The sequence below is a fragment of the Microtus pennsylvanicus genome, chromosome 16 (genome assembly GCF_037038515.1).
Source record: "Microtus pennsylvanicus isolate mMicPen1 chromosome 16, mMicPen1.hap1, whole genome shotgun sequence".
Lineage (NCBI taxonomy): Eukaryota > Metazoa > Chordata > Mammalia > Rodentia > Cricetidae > Microtus > Microtus pennsylvanicus.
In genome coordinates this window covers 5,505,764-5,521,496 of record NC_134594.1, presented here as the reverse complement: position 1 = coordinate 5,521,496, position 15,733 = coordinate 5,505,764, and the positions used below count along the sequence as shown (strand labels likewise).

General features: G+C 47.4%; 1 protein-coding gene across 3 annotated transcripts in view; it reads left to right on the top strand.

Annotated features, from left to right (window-relative positions):
• Window positions 1–432: 432 nt before the first annotated feature.
• The window catches only part of Fndc3b (fibronectin type III domain containing 3B), a 291,727-nt gene continuing 276,426 nt past the window's right edge, over window positions 433–15,733 (top strand). Inside the window, exon 1 of one of the 3 annotated variants that reach the window (XM_075950510.1) lies at window positions 433–566. The gene's annotated coding sequence lies outside the window, so the exon portion shown is untranslated. Of the gene's footprint in view, window positions 567–1,244; window positions 1,352–15,733 lie in introns of those variants that run through there. The other 2 variants (XM_075950514.1, XM_075950511.1) reach the window with 2 other exon arrangements.

Sequence of the window (15,733 nt, the reverse complement as noted above, 5' to 3'; positions counted from 1 at the left end):
AGTTTGCCCACGCTATTAGCCACATGATCAGAATGCTGTGGCAAATTTAAGGAGTACAAATACCTGAAAGATTCCTCCGGAGATTACAAATGAAAAAGGAAATATGTGTTCTAGGTGAAACTTACAAGTCAGCTTGAAAAATTACTGAGCAAAGATTGCATTTATAGTCACGTTTCCGCCATCAGCACCTCCTCCGGAGTGTCCTAACTCCCTTCAGTTCAGACTTCTCCATCCTGCGGAACCAAACAGAGCCGGTGAGTAGTCAGGCCTGGCTTCGGGGAAAGGGAGGCCTGGCCAAGCTACAGTGAGCCTGCAATTGTGACTGCGTGTGTAGTCTAAGGCATACGGCAGTGGGCGGGCCCCGAATCCCCATGTGGTCCCGACATCATTGACATGGCGGAATCCCCCATCAAACCCTCCTGGTAGTTATTTGAGCAGCGGCGGCGGCCCGAGGAGGCGGCGGAGAGCAGCGGCGGCAGCGGCGGCAGCGGCGCAGGGGGCGGCGGGGATCCCGCGGACGGCTGGCTGGGACGGGCGCCTGGAGCCCCGTTTCAGCCCGAGGGGAGGTAAGGCGTGCGGGAGCGGCGGGCTGCCTGGGGACGTGCCACCCACGGTCGCTCTCGGGTCCCCGCGCTTCGGAGCCCGGGCGGACATCGAGTCCGCCCGAGTGCGCTGCTGGCCCCGGAGCGCTCCGGGATGCCCGAGGAAAACTTGGCTGCGGAGTCCCGGTCGCCCCGCGACCGCTCTGCTACCCCAAGCTCCCGGACGAGTAGGGGGCGGCCCCGCCTGCCCCCCACTCGCCCCCGCTCGCCGTGGAAGAAAGCGGAGGATGCGGGACTCGGAGCTCCCCTCCTCCCCGGCCCGTCGCTCCGAGGAGGAATCCGCTCCCCCGCCCAGATCCCCGCGGCAGGACCGCTGCCCGGGAGGGGGAGGGCGCGCGGCCAGGCCGAGGAATCTTCGACGTGTCACTTTGGGAGGCTGTAGATTTCCATATGGTGGAGGGAGGAGGGCGTGAGTGCGCGCCGAGCTGGGAGTCGGGGACGCCTCTGCCCCCTCGGGGGCGCCGGGCTGCGACCCGGGACCCGGGATGCTTCCCGGGAGGGTCCCTGGACGACCGGTCGCCCCCGCCCCCGCCAGGGCCTCTTGGGGACACTCCCCGCCCGCCGCTGGCCACCTCTGCGCGCCACGTCCTCCCTCCCCGTCCTGCCCCCTGGGCTCCCCCCGGGCTAGGGGCGGGAACCGGCGGCCGCGGCTGGACTCGGCGAGCCAGGCGGCTGCAGGCTCGGGCGGGGGAGCGGGGCGCGGCGGGAAGCAGAGGACGACCCGGTGCGTGTGGGCCAGCGGAGCGCGGGTCAGTCGGTCAGCCTCGAGGGGCGCCCCTGTCGGGGGTGGGGCGGCCGGGAGACGGAGCGGGTGGAATCCGCGCCCTGAGGCGGCGGGCGGGCTGGGCGGGCCGCGGGGACCGTCTGGTTCGGATGGCAGGCAGGGACGGGCTGCCGTGGGAAGGGCCTGTCACTCCTCGCGGAAAGCGGGGCCCGGGGCCGTGCCCGCCTGGAGTCCCCAGCGCAGGGCCGCGGGAGCCCCGGGGACTCTGCGGCCGTCCCGGGAGACCTGGCTGGGCCGCCGGGCGGCGCCGCTGGCCGGGAGCCTTCCCGGAGCGAGTGGCTGGGCTTGGAGATTTTTCGAATCTCGGCTCCCACCCGGCGATCCCAGACTAAGGAAGCACTGGCATTTTATCCAGACAGTGCCGATTGCAGACTTCCTTAAAAGTTACAACTTTTTATTTTCTTTTCTCGCAGGCCCAGCGTTTTCTTTAAACAAAATGTAGAATTTGGCCGCTCTGAGGCTGACGCTGGGGCCAAAAATGCACACGTTTATCTCCATCCCAACTAGCCCCCCTCCCCCTCTCCCCTCCCTGGCTTAATCATATTTTGGAACTGGTGAGGGCTTTGTTGGGTAGCCACCCTTGATGCTTGTCTGTTTATTTTTTAATATGCAGCTAATTTGATTTGAATTTCCTCCAGTTTTCAGGCCTTACTAGGAAAAGCTGGGGGAGAAGGAATATGCCACTTTCTTTTCTTTTCTTTTTTTTTCTCCTTTTTTATAAATGTGGCAAGAGGTGGGGCATTGGGAAAGGGGAGGCACCGTGGTTATGGCAGAGAGTCAGTAGGAACAGACAGACCCGGAAGAAAAGGAATCCGTTCTGGAATAACATTCTTTTTAAAACAACAACAACAAAACAAAACAAAATTCAGGCTTTGAGCAAAAAATCACTGCTCTGTTCGGATTTGAGTCCCCGGGCCTCCTGCACCTCAAAGTTAGCCTGGGTCCGGGAACTTGAGCGATGCCACAGAGTCCACAGCAGCTCTGACCTGGGTTTGTGACTTTTGGGGGGGGCTGTTGCTTCACTCCTCTTCGGAGGCTGACTCTGGATGCAGTAAAGACTGGTTGCAGTTAATTTCCTGGCTCCCCAGGAGCAGCTGTTGAAGAGGGTAAAGGCTCTCCGGGCATGCTTCTGGCTGGAATGGCACAGTTCTCAACAGCAGTTCTTTTTTGCTGAGATCCTGGCCTGGCTAAAAAAATGAAGCATAGTTAATTGATAATTGTTTTTTTTAAAGGAATTGCTGTCCTAATATTGTTTTAGCCACATGTGCTTTTTAAGCATTTTGGTTTGAATGCTTATGAGGGAAAACATTTGTTTGATAAGATAGTGTTCCTTGAGGATCTCTTAAAATTTTGAGATTCTGGGGTGGGGGCTTGCAGTATCTGATGACAGTATATACAGTTTCAGAAGGACATACTGGTAATCTTTTAAGACCCTTAAAAATAGCTGTCTTTAGAGCATTGGCTGGATGGAGGGGGCTTCTGGAGGAATGTTGAGGATGGGCACTAGGAACTGGCTAGCTGTTTATTTCCCCGGCATTTGTGCCCTTTCTGCTCGACTCTTAAAACTTCCCAAACTTCTCTGTTTAGGAGAATGATCCATAGGGCAGGGAAGGGACTGGTTCAGAGTTAGGATCATAGAACAAAATACAGGATTTCTGTGGTGTAGCCCTGGCTGGTCCCCCAGAGCTGTCCCCTGCTTTGGCTCCCCTGGTGCTGGGATGAGAGGATGAAGCACCGTGCCTGTTCGAGATGCACTTACAGTTTGTTCCTTCTTAGATAAACACCATTTCTGCCCTTTATACATTATTTGACTAAAATTCTCGAATTTTGATTTAAGTTGTAGTACATGTACATTTTGCAAACAAGGCCATCTAAGGTCACAGATCAGGATCAAGTAGATCCAAACACCGTCCAGTAGAGTTTCTCCAGGCTAGACATGTTCTGTCTAGACTGTCATACTGCAGCCAGGAGGCACATGCAAACTGACTGTTAAAATGTGGCAGGTGATTCAAGAACTGCTTTGAATTTTATTTTCTCTAAATTATTTTAAACTTAAATGTGAGACACAGAACTTTCCGACTCCTGAGGCATTCAGCTGACCTGCATTGCTGTTTGAATCTCCACGTTAAGTGTTCTTTATTCACAACCAGAAGACTTAGGGCTACATTTTTAGTGTTTGCTATTGAACCCAGGGCCTTGTGCATGTCTGAGGCAAGTATTTACCACAGTACTAGATCCTCAGCTCAGCCCTTGAATTCATATTGTAAATGGAATTTAAAGTCTAGCATGGCTGTGCTTTTCCAAAAAGAGTGAGAAAATCTAAGTACTTAACATTTTTAAATGCTTATATGTCATAGTCAAAACTGATGGGCTGGTCTTTAAATAGTTATTTAGTTGGAATAATTGTGTGTAGGAATTGCTGGAAAATTAGCCAGTTCTTACCTGCATTTCAGGGCAATGAAGTAGCATAGCCAGGCATTGTGGCTCACACCTCGAATCCTGGCATTCAGGAGGCAGAGGCAGGAAGATCAAGTGAGTTTGATGGGTTACATAGTAAATCCCAGGTCAGTTTGTCTAAGAAGAGAGACTCATGTCTCACACTGTCCCTCCTCAAAGTAGTATAAATGTTAGGAAGCAAGATGCAAGACATTAGTAGAGTTGGAAGAAACAGAAGCACAACCCTGCACACTCCATCACCTGTTCCTTGGGCAGTTCTTTTCGATGACCTCGAGGTTGTCTTTCTGGAGTTGCTGCATTGGGCTGGAGTTTAAGTAGCCTTATTATGAAAACATAAAATTAAATCATCAAGCAGGGTGTGGTGGCCCATGCCTTAGTCTCAGCACTCGGGAGGCAGAGGCAAGTGGATCTCTGGAAGTTTAAGGCTAGCCTGGTCTACATAGGGAGCTGCAGCCAAGGATGTTTACTGATACACTGTTTCGAAAAACAAACCAGACCCTGAAGCAGTCCAGCACAAGATTTATTCACAAATTGTGCTAGACTACAGCATCCGGAATGACCCTGCACATAGCAATAAGCAAATGGGCAGAGAATTTTTTTTTTTTTGACAAGTAGGTTTAATTTCCATCTGTCGCATTTTTGAAGTTTCATTTGGTCAAAGGAATTCCAAAAACTTCCTGATCTTGTATGAGATAGTGAAACTCCAGGCTTATTTATCCGACTCAGTTCTATCTGTAGATATTCCAGAACTCAGTACTCGTTTTTGTTTTTGTTTTGAGGATAGGGGAGGGTGGAGGAGGTCGGAAGGGGCATGCTCATTCTTCATGACTGCACTGCAGGAAGATCAAGTTAATGTTTGAGTGTTTAATTTGTAAAAAGTATTTTCCCCCACGATAGAAAGAAGAGAAATACATTTTTACTTTGGGATGTGTTTTATTTGTGAATGTGTGTGCACGTGTATTAGTTGTGGAAGCCAGAGGAGAATGCCAGGGTCCTAGTCTATCACTGTCTGCCTCACTCTCTTGAGACAGGTTTCCTCCCTGAATGAACCTGGAGCTAGTGTAGCAGGCACCAAGCCCCAACAAGCCTCCGGTCCCACTTCCCATTGTGCTGTGGGTCTGGGGATTTGAACTCAATCCTTCATGCTTGCAGAGAAAGCACTTTTCCCCACGGAGCCTTCTCTCAGTTCTGTTTGCTTATACTTTTAATCACTTGGCCTTGTTTCCCAGACACTGCAGGAGAAGACAGGTGAGGAATAACGTCTGCTTATTGGGATTTTAAAGAAAACTTATTTTTCATTATGTGCGTTTTTTTTTTTGTGGGGACCTGTGCGTGTGAATGCGGTGCTCTGGGGGCCCACACTGTAAAAGGTCTCCCGCAGCTGGAGTCACAGGTGGTTGTGAGCTGTCCCGAGTTAATGCTGGGGACTGAACTCTGTCCCTCCACCGCAGTAGAGCAAACTCTTAACTGCTGAGCCAGCTTTTCAGCCCACACTTTAATAAGAAAGAAACAACTTCCATGTTCAGTATAAAGATGTTTGAATCTGTGTGTATCTTCTAGGGTCACAGGGATAATTGCAGGTCATAATTGTGACTCCACAACACAGTAGGATCCCGAAGACTTATGTCAATGAACCAGTTTTAAACTGCAGTGTTATTTTAGTGTGAGTATAAGTCACATTGCCTCCAGCTATGGGAAAGTTACAAACTCAACTACAGGCGAAGCATTGGTGAATGAGAGCATGCAGACATATGAATGTCTTGTTCATACCCATTCCTGGGCCGTGGGGAACATCGCACTGTTTTCTCAGAATCAGGGTAAGAACCGTGTTATAAATAGAATTATAGTGTCCTAGGGAGTGTGCCAAATATGGAAACAAGATTTAACTGTGATATATGCGTGGTTCACTTTGCTAGGACATCAAGATGCTTAATACAAATGAGAGCCTCACTGTGATCTTCAAGATGCCGAGTGACAGGCAGAGACTGAGGGCTGCATCTTAGCATCGTTTCGGTGTCATCAAACCTAGCTTGTCAAGGAATCATTTCCACGTTCACCCACATGTCTCTCAATTTGGGTTTTTCCATCTTAATATACGGAAAAAGCAACTCATCTGTCTTTAAATGGTTCCCACAGACATTAGTCGGTGTCTTTAAATGTGTTTGACAAAGCTTTATATGAACTCAGTAATAGTCCATTATTCTCCAGAGTTTCCATTGGAGCTGCCCTTTGGAATTTGCATGTTTTTAGCGACTGTAGATTTGTGTTGGGACAGTTTGAAAAAAATAACTTAGTTTTCCTTCTGTGGTCAGTAAATGAACCTTGAAGCTTCTATGGTTTCCTTACTTCCTCCGTACTCTCAATGGACCAGCCCGTGAGTGAGGTCTCAAAGGCTGGTGCTGCACCTTAGCTATCCTCTCTGAACTGTTGGCAAGTCATGGTACGGCTGGACTAGCACGCTGAGTGCGTGGCCTGGCCAGCGTGGTTTTCTCGGCTCGGGATCACTGCTGAGATGAAGCAGGAAGTGCAGTTTCTGAGAGGAGCGCTTCCAATGCTAAATGCTGGGCAAGGCTTCAGTCCTTGGGCTATCTGCGCCTTTCCCTTGAGCTCTCAGCCCTTGGAGCTGGCAAACGAGTCATGGTCTCCGTGCAGGCCACAGCCTCCTTGCTCTCTGCGTCACAACTGTTACTCTTCACATTGGAGTCAGTGTGCTAGAACTGGAGTTTCGTGGTAGGACTCCATTTCCAGGGAAACCTTAGCCTGTGGGTGGTGGAGGAGCAACTTTATTCTTCAGTTTTCTTTGGTGATATTTGAATTAATATAATGTTCATAAACATATGCTTAGGTTCTATGTTTTGGAGCGATGGAGCATGCTTGGATTGTGGTGGCTAGACAGGGGAGCTCGGTCAAACCAAGTACAGGCACTCATAGGAGGGTCACTTGGGGATTACCTGAGCCCTTTGCAATATCCAACCAAGGAGATGCCAGTCTGAAGTTGTGGCTCACCTGGGGGACGGTTCTTTGTAGTAGATTTAGCAGCAAGGATCAGTCCTTGGAGATCAGAGGTATGTGGGGCAGGAGAGGAGGATCAGAGGGTGTGGAGTTTAAACCTACTGCGTGCCAGCCTGTGAGGTTCAGTGGCCGGCTGTCTGCCAGTGAGGATGTTTCCTCCTGTGACAATAGATCAGTCTCTGCATCTCTCCTCTCTGCCCTGGTTTGAGATGCGCCGGTTTTGCACTCGTAAGTCCTGATGTTCCTGGCAGTATTGTCAGTTCCGATACAGTTCCTAATCGGAGCCTGTATTACATTTCATAACTATAGTGTCATTTAACCTCCCTGTAACTTTTCAATAACAGACTTTTTGAGTGTGTGTGCCAGGGAAGGGGTTGTGAGCTGATGTTGAGTGATATGAGTTGACATTTTAGCATCAGTGTTTAATGACTGTGTTGGAGCTGGGAGTGTTAGAAGTGCCTTCATTGTTCTAGATGCAGCTAATTAGAAATGTTTAACTATCTAGACAGAACCAGGATGAGGCTTGACCTCCTATTCCTAATGAAACGGTTTTAGGGTCACCAAAGTGGCTCACTCAGCCAGTGAAGGCACTGGCTGCCAAGGCTTGCATGACAAACGCCTTTCCAGGCCTGTGCATCTCCTTGTCCCCTAAAGGCTTTAAGGACGTCGTCGTTGCTTTTGTTTTCCTTTTCAAGACAGGCTCTCACTTAGCCCAGGCTGTCCTCCATCACTGTGTGCTGAGGGTGCCTTCAATGTCTGCTCCTCCTGTCTGTGCCTCTCAGGTGTAGGACCGAGGACTGGGATTGAGTGCTGGGATTACGGCTGTGTGTTAGCCTTAGGTTTGCGGAGCAGGCCTTCTGCCAGTTGACTGTCTGCTGTGCCTCTGCCTTGAGCCTACTTGTAGGTATTCGTGAATTAAGTATTTAGATTTCTACTAAAGAAAGACGTTCTGAGTGACGGGAGGAATTTACCAGAAATAAGTAAATATCTTTAAACACATCTGTGAAGACTAATCTTGGTTGTCAACTTGACACGCCTGGGAAGAGGACCCTCCGTTGAAGAATTGCCTCTGTCAAGTGGCTCGTGGGCAAGTCTGTGAGGCATTTTCACGATTGATAATTGACGTGGTGGTACCATTCCCTAGGCTGCTGATTCTGCACTGTGTCAGAAGCGTAGCTGAACATAAGCCCGGTAGCGAAGTCCACGGTGGTCCTCCGCACTTCAGTCCTTGCTCTGTGTTCCTGTAGTGGCTTCCTTTTGTGACAAACTGTAACCTGTAAGCCAAATAACCCCTTTCCTTATGAGTTGGATGGAGTTAGTGTTTTATCATAGTAACAATAAGCAAGCTGGAATAACATCTCAGTATATGTTACACCCAGTCACTCAAGTATGAGAGTTTTTACAGCATAACCACTGTGGCAATAGATCTTTCAACTTAAAAAATTATTTGTCAGGAGGTGGTGGCACACACCTTTAGCCCCAGCACTCAGGAGGCAGTGACAGGCGGATCTCTGAGTTTGAGGCCAGTCTGGTTTACAGAGCGAGTTTCAGGACAGCCAGAGCTACACAGAGAAACCCCGTGTCAAAAAAACAAAATAAAATGAAACAACAACAACAACAACAAATTTTTGTATCTATTATGTGTCTAACCCACGGAATTCGTGTTGTGTGTACTCCTGCTGGGGTACAAGGAGTCAACCGCTGGCCACAGTTCCAGAGCAAGCCGACCCTTGTAGCAGTCACCAGCTGCCGGCAGCTCTTCAGTCTGAGGTGAAAGCTCAGGGGATTGCCAAGTTTTTATAGTAGTGTAAAATCTTCAATGTATTTTTAGGATGCGTGCTCCATTTCTCTCATGTTTTAAGAGGTTTTCTGGGGGTCCTGGAGGGCATGTAAGATACAGCGCTCACCTAGTGTAGAAGCCCTTGGTTTAATTTCTGCACAGTTCTTAATCATAGCCAGCCAGCCACAGCCACCTGGTGTCCTCCATTGTTTAAATCAGTTGAGGAAAATAAGGAAAGTGATAAATATTGCAGTCTTCTTTTTTTCTATTGTGTGCTTTCTTACCTCAGGAAAAATAGCTCCGTTTTAGAGTAACACCGTTCTGGATTATTGAATTGGAGAATACTTAAAAATCCATTGAATCAAGTCCCTGGTGTGTGTTGCTGTTGGGCCTGTGAAATAGTATATTTTCTGTGGAAAAGTTTTGTAGTTCATAAAAATATTCATCCAGAATTACCATATTGCCAGCAACTTTCTTCCGAGGTTTTGACCCAGAAGACAGTGGGGACTCAGATGTGTTTAAGTCACGGTTTATAGCGGCATTATTTGAAGCAGGCCGGAGGTGGGCGCGTAGACCAAATACGGTATCCCATGAATAATATTCAGCCCCGAGGAGGATACAGTGCGCCCTGCAGTGTTCATGGACCCTGAGGCACAGAAGGACACGTAGTAGTTGCTGTGCTAAAATGCCCGAAGAAAAGCAACTCAGGGAGTAGTTTATTTTGGCTTGTGGGTCCGGATGTATAAAAGTCCATCATGGTGGGGAAGGCATGGCCGCAGGCAGGTGTGGGAAGCTTCCTGTTGAAGGAGGAAGAAGAGAGAGGAGAGAGAGGAGTAAAGACCGGAGGAGAGAGGAGAAAAGAGAAAGTGGGACAAGACCATAAACCTTCTAAGCTCACCCTTCTTGACGTACTTCCTCAGCATGGGTCCACCACCCAAATGTTCCCTAACCTTCCCAGATGGCCCCACCAAATGGGGATAAAGTGTTCACACCCATGAGCCTGTGGGAGAGGTTTTTCATTTAAACCACCATAGATATGTATCATATATTAAACATCATACATTTATTTTTTTTCTTTTTTTGGATTTTCGAGACAGGGTTTCTCCGTAGCTTTTTGGTTCCTGTCCTGGAACTAGCTCTTGTAGACCAGGCTGGCCTCAAACTCACAGAGATCCGCCTGCCTCTGCCTCCCGAGTGCTGGGATTAAAGGCGTGCGCCACCACCGCCCGGCTTATACATTTCTACTTGTATGGGATACCAGGGATCAGTAAAGTGGCGGAGACAAAGTAGCTGGGCAGGGGGCAGTAATGGATGGCTAGGGTCTTTGTTCGGAATGATGAGGAACTAAACTTGGATTGTGAAGATGGTTGTATGTAACCCTATGAATTGCAAGCTTAAAAATGACTAGAATGTGAACTTGTTACTGTATTGTGTGAAAAATTTTACAAACTAAGAGAAAAATTGAAGCTATAATCTGGTAAGGCAGACTCCTCTTTCATCTTTTGTTTATTTTTTGAGATGAGGGCTCACATAGCCCAGGCTGACCTCCAGCTTGCTGTGTAGCTCAGGATAAACCTCTGATCTTCCCTCCCACTTCCACCTCCTGGGTGCTTAGATTAAAGGTTTCACGGGCGTCACTCACACTATGTAGTGCTGGGGGTCAAGCCTGGGACTTTCTGTGTGCTAGGCATTTCTGAATACCACTGTCCCCTCCCTGTGTGAAGATGTGTTTCCTCAGTTTTAACTGGTTTCCAGTGAGGAGGAAGCAAAGGTTGTAGCTCCCTGAGGGTGAGAGAGGCACCTCAGTACTTACACAGAGCAGGTGGCCTGTTTGTGTGTATGGCCGCATAAGAACACAGTCTTTCCTGACATGCTCGCTGAGCTGCGAAGTGAACTAGATGGACCGTTCTGAACCTTGCTTGAGCTCTCGATTCACTTTTATGAAACACGTGGCTGTTTCTATCTAAGAAACTAGCCTGGTCATCTTGAGTAGTCGTGTGGGCGACAGTCACTTAAGTGATGGGATAAGAACCCTGGGCATCATGGGTAATTTATACATTTGAGACGTTGGAAACTATCAGATACATACGCCAGTGGAAAGACTTACATTCACATACAGATACACTCTAGGGACAATTGGACCCCACTCCTGCTGCTCTTGGAAATAGTGAAATCACAAGGGTGTATCAGCAGTGGGCATGTGTATTCTCCAAGTGGGTACATTTCCTTTTGACTATAACCACGTATAGTTATATATTGTATATCTATGTATACATTATAAAAAATATTACCGTATTTGTAAGTGGCTTGGCCCAATGCCACCGTGTGAGTGTTTATACCGTGGCCGGTCATTTTTGTGACTTTTTTTCTCAAGAGGAAAACTATTCCCGAGCAGTAGGAAAAGATGCTAGAGTCATGGTCTTGTATTGCGGAGCAGTGTGAAGAGAGCCACACTGCGCTTAGAGAGTCACGGAGGGGCAAACAATGGGCCATTCTTTGCTATCATCAGTGTGTTCCAGCATTATCACTTTAGATACTTTATCCCAGTGGCTCTCAACCTTCCCAGTGCTGTGACCCTCTACTGCAGTTCCTCATGTTGTGGGGACTCCTACGATAAACGTCATTGGCGGCTATTCACAACTGTGACTTTGCTTCTGCTATGAAGAGTAATGTAAATATCTGATATGCAGGCTATCTGATACGCGACCCCCAAAGGGGTTGTGGGGGTCGTGACCCACTGCTGCATTATCGTTTTCTCAGACTTGAACATCTCCTAGAACACGACCTCTTCAGGGTTGTTGGATTGTCTCATTGTCTCTCTGGACAATAGAGGTGACTGCTGATCTAAATTAGGCTTCCCCTCCCCTCTGCTCCCCTCCCTTCCCCTCCCCTCCACCTCCCTTCTCTGGTGCTGAGATGGCCAGGGCCCATGTGCTATGAGCAAGCACTTTACCAATGTGCTGGACCCCCAGCCTAACTAAAGGGTCTACGTGTTAATAGATGTGTCCCACGTTGAGTTTGAACTTATTACCTCTCTTCAAGCACTCAGTTGGGATTCTTCTACTGAAGAATCTTGTTAATTATAGACATTTTGAGTTCCTATTATGTTGAGTTTTTTTTCCCATTCAGGGTAATACACATTGAAACAAATTAAAGACACTTAATTTGTTTAATTAGATTTTCATCTATTGCTATTTTAGAAAAATCAAACTACTTCTAAGAGTTTTGTGGACTTTTCCCTGAACTCAGATTGTTGATTTAGAAAATTTTATTTACTAAAAATGTGGCCTTTGATATATAGGTTTCACTTGTTATTGGAACCAGCAGAAATTATAACTACCACCATAACCACACACACACATATATATGTATATATATTTGTGTTCACATATATATGCAAATACATATATACATACACACACATTAGATCAGGTCTGTCATATAGCTCAGGATAGCCTAGAACTTGCTTTATAGCCTAGGGTAATTTCAGACTCATGATGCTTCTCCCTCAGTCTCTAAGGTGCTGGGATTACAGGCATGTGTCACCGTGCCCACTTCTACATTTATCATCATGCATGTTTCTTCAGTCTTGGAACAATGGGGGTGTGTGTTCCCAGGTAGCTGAATATTAAGGCCAACCAAAGTTGGATTCTTCCTATGTTCTTGTCTATTGCTTAGAAACCTATTTTTTTTTTGTTTTTGATACAATGATAATATTCTGAGCTCTCCCAAGAGGGAGCTTTTTCCTGGATTGTTTTCTTTAACGCCAATTTAAGCTTAGATTGAGAGAACATGGAGAACAAAGGTAGGCTTCCCAGAAAGCAATCTGTACGCGTCTAAGTGTGGAGAACGGGGAAAATGTGAGGCATTGCTTCACAAGCAGCAGTGAGGCCTCGCCGAACAGACGTGTTCTATGTGAGGGAGGCTATGCAGAGGGCCTCGGGACTCTTTGAAAGCCCACTCTGTGTCTTTGAGTTAAGCTACTCTGTGGAATGGCATGCTGTACCCCTCATTTGCACCTGGAAAAGCAAACACATTCCTGACCTGTCTCTGTTTTCACAGTGAACCCTGTGGTGCCGTCGGCTGTACCGAGGCCGGCACAGGTCTGGGATGCCCAGGTCTGCCTAGAGCTGGGGGACAGGCTCCTGTGCTTAATTAAAGGGGACCTCAAGATCGGAGGAGCCTGGAGCCTGCGCCTTCCTGGACCAGCCGAGGCTAAACCCGGCTAGCTGGCAGCCCTAAATGCTTCCTTTGTTAGACGTCACTTAGCTTTCTGCTTCGTATTTAGAAGCCAGTTCCCTGGAGGTGAGTTAAGGACAAGGGGCTGAAGTGAGGCCTCACTGGTTTCTGTCCTTGTTAAGTCTGTGTGGACAAAGAACATGTAGAGATGCTCCTCATGACCACCACCCAAGGCCATTTTCTCGCTCCTTCATGGAAGTGTGGTCATGGTGCAGAGGGGCCTAGGTTGCTGTCTACTTGCGCTGGTCACAGAGGTTCAGATCATCTTCTGGTTTGGCTGCGTATGCTGAAACAGGAAGCACCCCACCGAAACCAGTCCTTCGAGCCTTTGTGCATCTCCGCAGAGGGCCCTCATCCTGGCTGTCAGGGCTGGCTGATTGGGGACACCCTTATACCTCATGAAGCACAGCATGAAGAGCAAGTTAATGTTTGAGTGTTTGTAAGAGTATTTTCCCCTGGGATAGAAAGAAGATGAATATACTTTAACTTTGGGATGTGACCCTGTGTGTGTATTAGCTGTGGAAGCCAGAGGAGAATGCCAGGGTCCTAGTCTGTCACTGTCTGCCTCATTGTCTTGAGACAGGTTTCTTCCCTGAATGAACCTGGAGCTAGAGTAGTAGGCACCAAGCCCCAACAAGCCTCCGGTCCCACTTCCCATTGTGCGTGGTTACAGGAGTGTGTGGCCACACCAGGCTTTTTATGTGGGTCTGGGGATTTGAACTCAAGCCTTCCTGCTTTCAGAGAAAGCACTTTTCCCCACGGGGCCTTCTTTCAGTTCTGTTTGCTTATACTTTTAATCACTTGAACTTGTTTCTCACTTTACCACCGTCTCCTACAAGTGGAGATTTAATTAATTAATTTTGGAGAAGAAATGCCAAAATTTGCTTGTGTGTCTGACACCCCACCCCCACCACACACTCCTTGTTTTGAACCAAGTTTGACTATATAACCCTGCAACTCACTGTGTAGACTGGGCTGCCTTCAAGTTTATGGTTAGTCTCTTGACTCCTCCATGCTGAGGACACTCTGCCCTCTACACCCATATTTGAGGATATTTTTATGAAATTATAGTCTTTTAAGAAGTAAGTTCATTATTAGAAATCTTTTTTTTTTTTTAAAAGCGGGAGGTCTGTGATGACAATGGAAGAAATAGATTAACACATTTCGTAGCTTTTATTTTATTTCAGACCAGTACTTTAAATTTCCACAACAGTTCATCATTATTGAAGAGACTGTTACTTACAGGATTTTGATTTTTGGACATAATTTAACCTGCGCTGTAACCCATCTTGTGCCCTTATTGCCTGTGGCAATCTTGAGAGATCTTAGGATGCAATTTTCTTGTTTGCTTGTTAGATTCGAGGTCGGTGTGGGAAGAGTGGCACTTTCTATTTATGTATTTATACCATCTATTTTTGAAAATTCACTTCATGCTTCTTAGGAGTGTATTTAAGGACTGGAGAGATGGTTCAGTGGTTAAGAGCACTGGCTGCTTTTCCAGAGGACCCAACATCCACATGACAGCTCGCAACTGTCTGTAACTACAGTTCCAGGGGATCTTACACACTCACATAGACATACATGCAGGTAAAACAATAATGAACACAAAATAAAAAGAAATAAATGTAAAAAAAAAGCTTATTTAAATGCAGCAAGACTCAGCACTTGGTTAAGAAAGAATAGAGAGCTCCAGTCAGTGTCTCCAATATGGATTCTTCTAGCTTTCCTCTGTTACTGTAAGTTTGGGTCCCAAGTGTTTGCCGTTCACTTCCTTGTTTTGCAAGTTTGTTTTTGTTAGTTTGAGGAGCTGAGATGGTTGGGCATAGACTGGTTGGTAGGCGGGTACTTGAGGAAGGATGGGGAACCAGCAGAGGTGAGTTTGTTCTATTGCATTTCATGTGGGGTGACAGATTTTCCATTCACTGAGTCATGGGCCAGTTTAGGAGAGCGACTGCCCTGCTCTTTGACGAGAATCCTCCCTCCCTCCCTCCCTCCCTCCCTCCCTCCCTCCCTCCCTCCCTCCCTCCCTCCCTCCCTCCCTCCCTTCAAAACAACAAAGCTGACTGGAGTGTTTGTATGCCTTCAATACTTTTCATTTCTAACCAAAAAGTATATTTGATCAACATTTTTAAGAAATCATAACCAATAAATATATACATGAATGAAAATATAGAATGATTTTTTAGAAAATTAGATTATAGGATATGTTATATGTAAAGGAAACATCTTTTTAGGAAAACCATTTCTTTGGCATTCTTTAGCCCTGTGCATAAATAATAGATCATTATCACATGGTTTTCATGCTTGGGGCCATAGGAAATCACTCACTTCGCTTGGTATTCATGTTTCGGTAAGAAGAGAAACCCTAATTTAAATGATTTGTAGTCCATGGCTGAAGCTGAGTGCCCGGAGGGTTTCGTCCAGTCCGTAAGTCCAGTCTTGTCTGTCTGGAGGACTCCGCAGGACTGCCACCTGCTCAGAAAGTGACATTGCCATCTTACTGTTTTCTTGCTTTCGTTAGCACTCAGAGATTGGTGAGGTGCATTCCCAGTGGGATAGCAGGTACCTGAACAGCCCAGTTGTGTCGGATGTCTGCCCCCTTCCTCTGAGCTTCCGCTCATCACGTCCTCACGTCTGCACAGGTGACGGCACTTCCTACCTCTTTCACGTCACTCCTGAGCTGCTCATGTTAGTGAGCTAGTGGGCGCTCAGGACCTGTGAAGCACTTTGGGCTGGGGTGGGTGGGTGGGAAGGGCATTTCTGAAGGGCAAGCTTTGCTTAGGATGGCCAACTTTATTCCTAGTGTTTTTCTTTCTCCTTGCCTCTATGAAGAAAGGTTGTTCTTTTTAAAACATATAT